Raw genomic sequence first — 8,619 nt, 5'->3', positions numbered from 1 at the left:
AAGTCCAAATAAAACAGAGCTAGTGTATCCCTTCATCTAAATCGAAATCATTCAAATTCCTCTAGGGTACTTCGTTTCAAATGTGCTTAGCTACCGCCTAGTCTAGTCCTAAATCATGAATGATCATGTCACTAGGAACAGTCTAAAAGCACATAGTCAACTATCATTGATTCATGTTCACCATTCCCTTTAACACGTATTTTGTTTTGAAAACCGATTTTGAAAAACTTTAAGGAAAATGCAAAAAGTGTAGATAATGCAAGACTCATGAAAGAACAGTGGTTAGAAAGGGATGAAATCCTCCCCCAGACTTAAATCACACTGTCCTCAGTGTGAAACAAGTCGAGATTGGATGAGAAAAATGCATAGATAATCGAATTGGTAAGGACAAAGAGAACTTACCTGGATCCAAGATGCTGGTGGAGATGAACCGGATTCATTCGAAGGGGTTTGGGAAGGTGATAGGTCGTGATGAAGGTGGTGGAAGGTGATGAATGAGGTGGAGGGTGATTGGTGAGTTGGAATGGGGTGAAAGGGGTGGTTTGGGTCGGGTTTGGATGTCAACGACCAAGTGCCGCGATCAGGGGCTGCACGACCGCGGCGAACCATTGCTTGGCCGCGTTCAGGACTACACGACCACGGACGAATGGGTGTTTCCCGCGGTCCGAACACCTGCGACCGCGGGGGTTTATATCGCGGCCTCTTCCTGCTTCTCCTTGGTTCCTGCTGGGCCGAGCAGTCAGGTACCATCCTTCTTTTTGGTTTTTTCTGGTTTTTTGATTTTTTTTGGCTTTTTTGTTTTATAAGAGACACCTAAAACTAAGAAAAAGAAAAAGATCAATAGAAAAAGAAAGAAAAATTCTAAAGAAAACAATACCTAAATGGGTTACCTCCCATTAAGCGCTTCTGTTTTAAGGCGTTTAGCTCGACTTTTGGTGTTGGACGTGACTTATTCCAATGAAGAAGACCTTGTCCTGAGACAAGTCTTTTTCGACATCTCCTTGCTTTGCTTAGCAGGTTCTTCGTCACTCCAAAGTTCTTCTTCAAACTCTTCTGTTGCAGAACGTTTTCCTGCTTTGCTGTTGTATGGGACAGCTTCTGTGAAGACATCTTTGTCGATATTAGCAAATGAAATCCTCCGGTTTGGCCAGTCCATAATAGCTCCGGAAGTTGCTAGAAAAGACCATCCCAGAATCACTAGATATGTTGCATCCCTCGTCTCGACAATGTAGAAGTCGACAGGCACTATGCAATCTCCTATTCTCAAAGGAATTTCATGAGCGATTCCTTGAGGTGTTGCATTTGAATCATCAGCTAGACTAATCTTTGCTCTAGTCCTGCGAAGGTGTTTAATACCAAGTCTCAAAGCAATTGCCTTGGACATCATGTTAAGACAAGCTCCAGAATCACATAGCACGTTTTTAAACATTTCTCCTCTAATAGAGCAAGAGATAAGAAACTGACCTACACCTTCTTTTTAATGAAGTGTTCGAACAGGTTTATCTCTTCTGGCATGATTGAACAAGTCTTCTATCTCAGGGATTGATTATTTGCTCTCACAGAGGTAGTAGCCTATCATAAAGTCCTTGCAAGCTCTGGCAAACGTGATTCATTCAGGCAAATTTCGAACCACATCATTGAATTCGTCGAGCTTTTCCTTGCTGATTTTGTTGGTGTAGTGGCTGCAGTCTTCAGGTCTTTGAAGGTGGATTGAATAGATTGCAGCATCAGGTGATGTTCTGGGAAAAGTCAGACGTCTGGCTCTCCCAAAATAGGTTCGAATATCCTCCTTTGTCTCCTTGCTGTACCTAAAGAAAACTTGCAAACAACCAAGATGCCATATATCATCGAAACCTGTGTAAAGACGGATCGATTTCACAAACTTGTTGAATTCAATGAGCCTTTCTCTGGAGATTGGTGCTCCTAATTCCACCATTTTGTTTGGATTCCCTCCTTCTATGAACAGACGATAGTCTTCATCTTCGAGGTAGTGCCCTTCATATTCATCCTCATATGCTAAAACTATATTGCAAGGGAGTACCTCATTTTCTTCTTGAGATGTTTTGGAGCTGATAGCATACACCGTTTGCTCATGAAGAGGGGCTTTGACCATCCCAGCAGATGTATCAAATAAGCATTGACCTGTAGGAGTGAAAAGGGCTGAAAAGTATCTGACGGAGCATTTGCCGCGGGTAGAGGCTTCACGACCGCGGGTGAGGAGGGTTTTGCTGTGGTCAGGATGCTCACGACCGCGGCTGGAAGCTTGTTGGCCGCGGTCACGAGAGTTCCGACCGCGGGAATGAGGCTCCGAGCTGTTTCCTCCGTTTCGTCTGCTCCTTTGCCATTTGAACTGATTTCTGCACCTTCTAAATCCGTCTCCTCCTCTTTTAGGCTAAGATCTTTGATGAGAAGCGTCGAACCATTCGTTTCACGTCCTTGCATAAGCTTTTTGACCTTCTCTTCGATTTCATCGAGGGCATAGACTACTTTGTCCACGGTTGAGTCTATTGCCTCTGCTTTCTCTTGAACCTTGTGTACTCCATCCCAAATCTCTTCCACGCAAGAATAGGTTTGGTTGTTGTGGTAGTTAATAGTCTCTTCTGCTTCACCAAGTTTGATCTCTAAGGTGCGGATGCTCCAACCGGCTTTGCGAATGCGAACTTCGTGTGCTCCAACTCGTTCTTCGATTGCTTCCATCCTCTCCTGGACGGTTTCAGCACCTTCGTTTAGTTGGCTTTCGATGGTCTTGACTTGAGCTGAAAGATCTTCAAACTTTCTGTTAAAGCGCATTGACAAGTCGTCAATTTTCTCGTCGACTGTGGATCTTGCTTGAACGTCGAGTAAGTGCGAGACTGCCAATTCTAGTAGTTCCAATCGATGAATGGGTTGGACGTTTTCATTCTTGTGAGGCAAACGACGAGCAGGTTGTTCAGGGTTGGCCATTTGAGGTGCGTAGGGTTCCTTCTGGGACGTTTTGTAGTCTTTGCTTTGAGTTTTTTCGTAGAGATCACGTAGATGCTTCTCTCTGCGTCTGGTGGCTTGAGGAGTGTTATAGAAACCTTCCTTATTTTGTATATTTCGATTTATAGGATCCATATCTTCTGAAATGGAAACAAAATAATCGAAAAATGGAAAATTGTAGAAAAGGGGGTTCTAGAGTCGATTTACTAACCTTTCTCGGGGTTTTGCAGAAAAGAAAACGCGTGCCTTCCCCGGAAATGGCGCCAAAAAACTTGATGGTGGTGGTGACTTGATGTGGTTGTGTCGAGGGTTGTCAAGTTTTACCCTAATTGAAATCAACAGCCGCAAGTGCACAGCTGATTGATTGTAGTACTTAGTAATCGAATCCACAGGGAAAGAGGATCTTTTCCTACAAAAAGCCTTTGAAATAAGTATAAAGTAAGGAAGTCTAGAACCAAAACGGTTTTGTGGGGGTTTGGTGGTGTGTTTAAAATGTAAAAAAGAAATCTAAAAAGAAACTACGGGAATTAAATGACGTAATAACTAAACTTAACGAAAATGACTAAAAATGTAAAAAAACGGATATCTAATCTATACTATTATTTGCGAAGTCAAAAATCTTACGTGTCGGCTCCAGAGCGATTTGCTTGTGTGTCATATTAAAAACTATATACGTGTCATTTTTCTTAATTCTAATTGGATTATCATTAATCATACGTGTCACTATAGTTAATATGATTTTACATCAATTACAAACCATCGAATTAGTTAATGGGCCATCGGTTTTGTTTAATTCACCGAATCTGTTAAATGGGCCACCAAAATTTTTTTAAAAAAAACCCTAAAACATCTATCCTACACTATATATATCGTTAGCTTACATATGTTTTTCACCTACACAACTAACTCACCGTTCTTTTAGGTCTAATTCCTCTTCTTAAATTTGTTCAGCAACATCTTTTTAATTTTCTTTTTTGTTAGAAGATGTTTATCTTTGTATTCATAGCTTCTTTTCATAACGAGATGTTCATCTCTGCATTTTAATTTTAACATTTATTTTCTTATGTTCGAGTTTTGTAAAGATAGCTTCTTTATTTTTGTCGACCTTGATAAATCAACCTCGCCTTCTTTATTTTTTCTTAAACCTAGGTATCATCTTGCAAAATACAGCTCATTGATTCAAACAGGTGATTCAAACAATGAATCTAACAGGTGATTCTTAAAAATAATTGTGATTAATTGGTTTTTTATTAGTTTCTTATAAATTTAAACTGATTACAAAAAATTAATTTTTAAAACTAACATACTCGCCTATTCTCTTATTTATTGTTTATTCTCTTATCTATTGTTTTCATCTGTTGGACAGGTGACTCAAATCAAAACGAGTCGGATTGTGTTAAAAAGATTCCCGGTTCAATGTAGCAATGAGGATGACATCCTTTCCGCTGAACTTCTTCAAACAAAGAGAGACTCAGCCAATTGCAAATCCAATTCACAAAGTTCCACTACCTCGTGCTTGTGAATTTTATGATGTGCAGAAAACATATTTCCACACAAATGCAAACTCCCGAAAACCTTAAATAATAGCTCTGAGGCAGCAGTCCATGGAGACAAAATGGCATTCTCCTAACTTTTTGAAAAACTTTACAAAACACATAAATCAAAACTATGGACGTCTACCATTAGGATTAATTAATCAATTATTTCAAATTAGTGTTGGACTCTTAAGGTTAACAAATTAATAAACACTCAATAGAAGTTAAAGAATATGTACATGTAACATTCAATAAAAGTCTGTTGACGAATATTTTTTTTATCAAAAACATTCGATAAAAATAATTACAAAAATTTATATTCTAGAATATGTGGGCTTATATTCTCAAAAAAAAAATATGTAAATTTTGAACCATCGCAAATTCTAATTATATAAAACATGTGCGTGTATCTTAAACAAAATATATTAACTATAAAAGATATGTAAATTGATAAGATATGTAAAAATAAGTGTCGGCAATAAAGATGTGTAAAAGTATTAAAAGTCCCACATTGGTAAGATCTGCTCATAACTAAATCTTCACAATGCTATATACTTTTATCAATCATCGACTAAAACACACAATTCCATTCTCTCTTATAACGATAGTTTCTATAGCTTTCTCCTTTTCTTATACCGAAAAAGGTGAGATTCAGTCTAAATTTTTTTTTTTTAAATTATGGAAAAATAAATTATACATTTCCCGAATTAATCATCCAAGAAGGCTAATACCTCCAGGATTATATGATAGATTATGTGAGAGAATCATATAATCATATAAACGTGAGAAAACCATTGATAATTCGTAATTTTGAGGTAGCGTTTTACAATAATTGGTAATGAACACTTTCAGTCAATGATGATGTGATTTTTGTTCACGGCAACCGCCCTTGAGCATCAGCAACAAATCATTGTTAGTCTCGGCTTAGAACGGATTGGCTGTGAAGATTAGGGTTTACCATTGTTAGTCTAGACTAACGATAATTAGGATTCCGAGTTATATGTGAAAACCAAATAGTTTTGTTTGGGTTATTTATTTTTTATGGTTTTAGAGAAAAGGTTTACAAATCAAATGTAATGTGGTTTTGGTATAGTTTTGATTCAAATTTGAGTTTGGTTCAGTTCAGATATGGAGTCGGTTACAGAAAATCATAACAAAAATTAAAATAATTAATTAATTTTAAATAAGATTGTAGATATTAGTATTTAAAAAAAAAAATAAATTATTATGTTGAGTTTCGGTTAGTACGTTCATTCGGGTTATCTTATAATTCGGTTTAAAGTCAGAAATTTTGGTTCCAGAATTTAGTCCATCCAATCATCATTCGGTTTGAAGTATAGATTGCGACTATATGTAGATTATTGAAATATATATTTTATTGTAGTATAGTAAAGTATAAATTATATGAGTACATATATGTAGATTATAGATGTATATATTATGAGTTTTAGATTATTGAATTAAAGATTATGGATATACATAATTCATTGAAGTATGAATTTGTATTGGGTGAATTAAAACAATGTCTTTGATTACCACAGTTACGTCTCTTTATATATATGGATCCCCATATTCGTGGTTTTCAATCAATCAATTTAAAATATAAATTTCATATCTTAAATATTGTTTTTAACAGTTTAATCATTTGCAGGATAAAGTGGTATTCGTTCTTCTATAGTGATGCCTCCAAAGAAGAAATATAGACCAAGAACACCAAAACCAAAACCGATACCTACTTTTAATAGACGTGACATGAACACTATTATTACTAACTCTATCTCATTGAATAAAGTTATCTTAATACCAAGTTTTTAAAACATTAATTATCGGTTATGCAGGTTTACTTTCGAGAAGCCAGCAATATGTACCAGAAGATACCATGTTTAACCAATCTGGAGATGATATTACCTTGAAAAGAAAACGTTCTCAAATGGCCAGGAAAACAAGGATGAAAATTTTGCGATCAAAAAGAGCATGTCATAATCATCAAAACACAGGTTAGTCTTCATCTACCTCGAAATATAATTTTGTATAAATTTCCCCTCTGTATCTAACATATTATATTGAAATATTTAAGCAGATCTCTTACCCAAACCAGACGGAATAGATGATTTCGTCTGTTTTGTTGCAACTGATGATGAGTCTGAAAATGAAGACACTCATCACAAAGAAAGATTAACTAAATCACAAGATACAGCTGATAAAGTTACAAATAATCAACAATTTTTATGAACCGACAGTTCTGATTTTGCTGATATTGGATTGGCTACCAATGGTAACTTTTTTTACAATATCCAATCTATACTATTTCAAAACCATATATTCGAATAAACAAGTTACTAATATATTTCATAATCAATCTACATAGGTTATTATGATGAAGGTGATCAAGCTTATATGTGTAGTCATTGCAATGCATACATGTAGTTTGGAGAAAGAATAAATAAAAGGCGCATTAAAGGAACTCCTGTTTTCACGATGTGTTGTCATAAGGGAAAAGTAACTCTACATCTTCTTAAAAAACCACCGAATACAATACTCGAACAAATTTACGTGAGAACATTCAGACATACAATATGATGTTTTTCTTTACATCTCTTGGTGGAAAAGTGAATAATAATATCAACAAAGGTCCTGGTCCATACATGTTTCAGCTGTGTGGTGAAAATTATCATAGAATAGGTGATATGATACCAGCTACTGGTAAACAACCGGCTTTCTTGCAGCTTTATATACATGACACAGTCAATGAAACGAAAAATCGTATGGCTCATTTTAGGTTTTTTTCTTTTAACGTCTACAATCCAGATTTTAAAGTTCTAAATTCTATCTACTAAATGACTAAATCATTTACCTATTATGCAGTAATGAAGGGACGCCCAATGGTCTAAGAGAGGAAGTAGTCGAGGCATTGAAAAAAATGTTGTACGCTCATAATACTCATGTCAAAGCATTTAGAACAGCTTGTGATAGGCTTTCTAGGTGGCCAAAGATTACAAGATATTTGCAAAAACATAATTTAAACATAGAAGATAGGCCAGATCTGTGCTGTAGAGTATTCAAATTGAAGCTGGACAATCTTATGGACTATTTATCCGAAGATGAAGTATTGGGAAAAGTAAATACAGGCATTTTCAATATCTTAAAATTTTAAAAAAGTTTTTAATTAAAAAAAAATACTAAGCTTTTTTTTTTTTACAAGCTTCTCTATAACTTATTTGATTTTTTGTTTTTCCTCGGCTCAGCAATGTACACAATTGAGTTTCAGAAGAAAGGTTTACTGCATGCACATATCATACTTTTCTTGGATCCAGAGTCTAAAGTCCCAACCGGGGATGACATTGACAAGTCTGATAAGGATTTAGAACCTCATCTTTACGAAGTGATAAGTGATTCAATGCTACATGGACCATGCGGTGAGTTAAATAGGAACAATGTGTGCATGCAGAATGGATCGTGTACTAAGTTCTATCCAAAACCTTTTAGTTCAATCATGAAGATTGACGATGCTGGTTTCCCAATATACAAGCGAAGACCTGACGGTTTGGTTATCACCAAAAAGGGAATTGAACTTGACAACAGATATGTGGTTCCCTATAACAAAAAGATCTCACTGCGATTTTGTATTCCTATTAATATTGAGTGGTGTAATCAGACTAGATCGATTAAATATTTGTTCAAATATATTAATAAGAGTCCAAATTACATACAAGCTAAAGTTGAGAAAAATGGCGAAGAAGTTAAAGTTGATGATGAGGTCCAAAGATTATTAAATTGCAGGTCAGTTATATTTCAACTATACATCTATATTATTCCGTGTTATTAACAATTATTTTAACAACTTTTCTAAATATTAAGGTATCTGTCGCCATACGAAAGCAGTTGGAAGATTTTAGCTTTTCCTACCCATTTTCGTACCATAGCAGTTGTACAGTTGTCTTTTCATTTACCTAATCAACAGTTTGTTGTCTATGATGAAGACGAACCCGTTGAAGAAGTAATTAATCGTCCATCAGTTGCACGGTCAAAGTTTCTAGCTTGGTTTGAGGCAAATAATCAATTTGAGGAGGCTGACAACTTGACATACGCTGAATTTCTAACGATGTTTGTTTGGGTTACAAAA

Source organism: Eutrema salsugineum, unplaced genomic scaffold (assembly GCF_000478725.1).
Source record: "Eutrema salsugineum unplaced genomic scaffold, Eutsalg1_0 scaffold_8, whole genome shotgun sequence".
Lineage (NCBI taxonomy): Eukaryota > Viridiplantae > Streptophyta > Magnoliopsida > Brassicales > Brassicaceae > Eutrema > Eutrema salsugineum.
Note: the sequence above shows the minus strand (reverse complement) of the source record.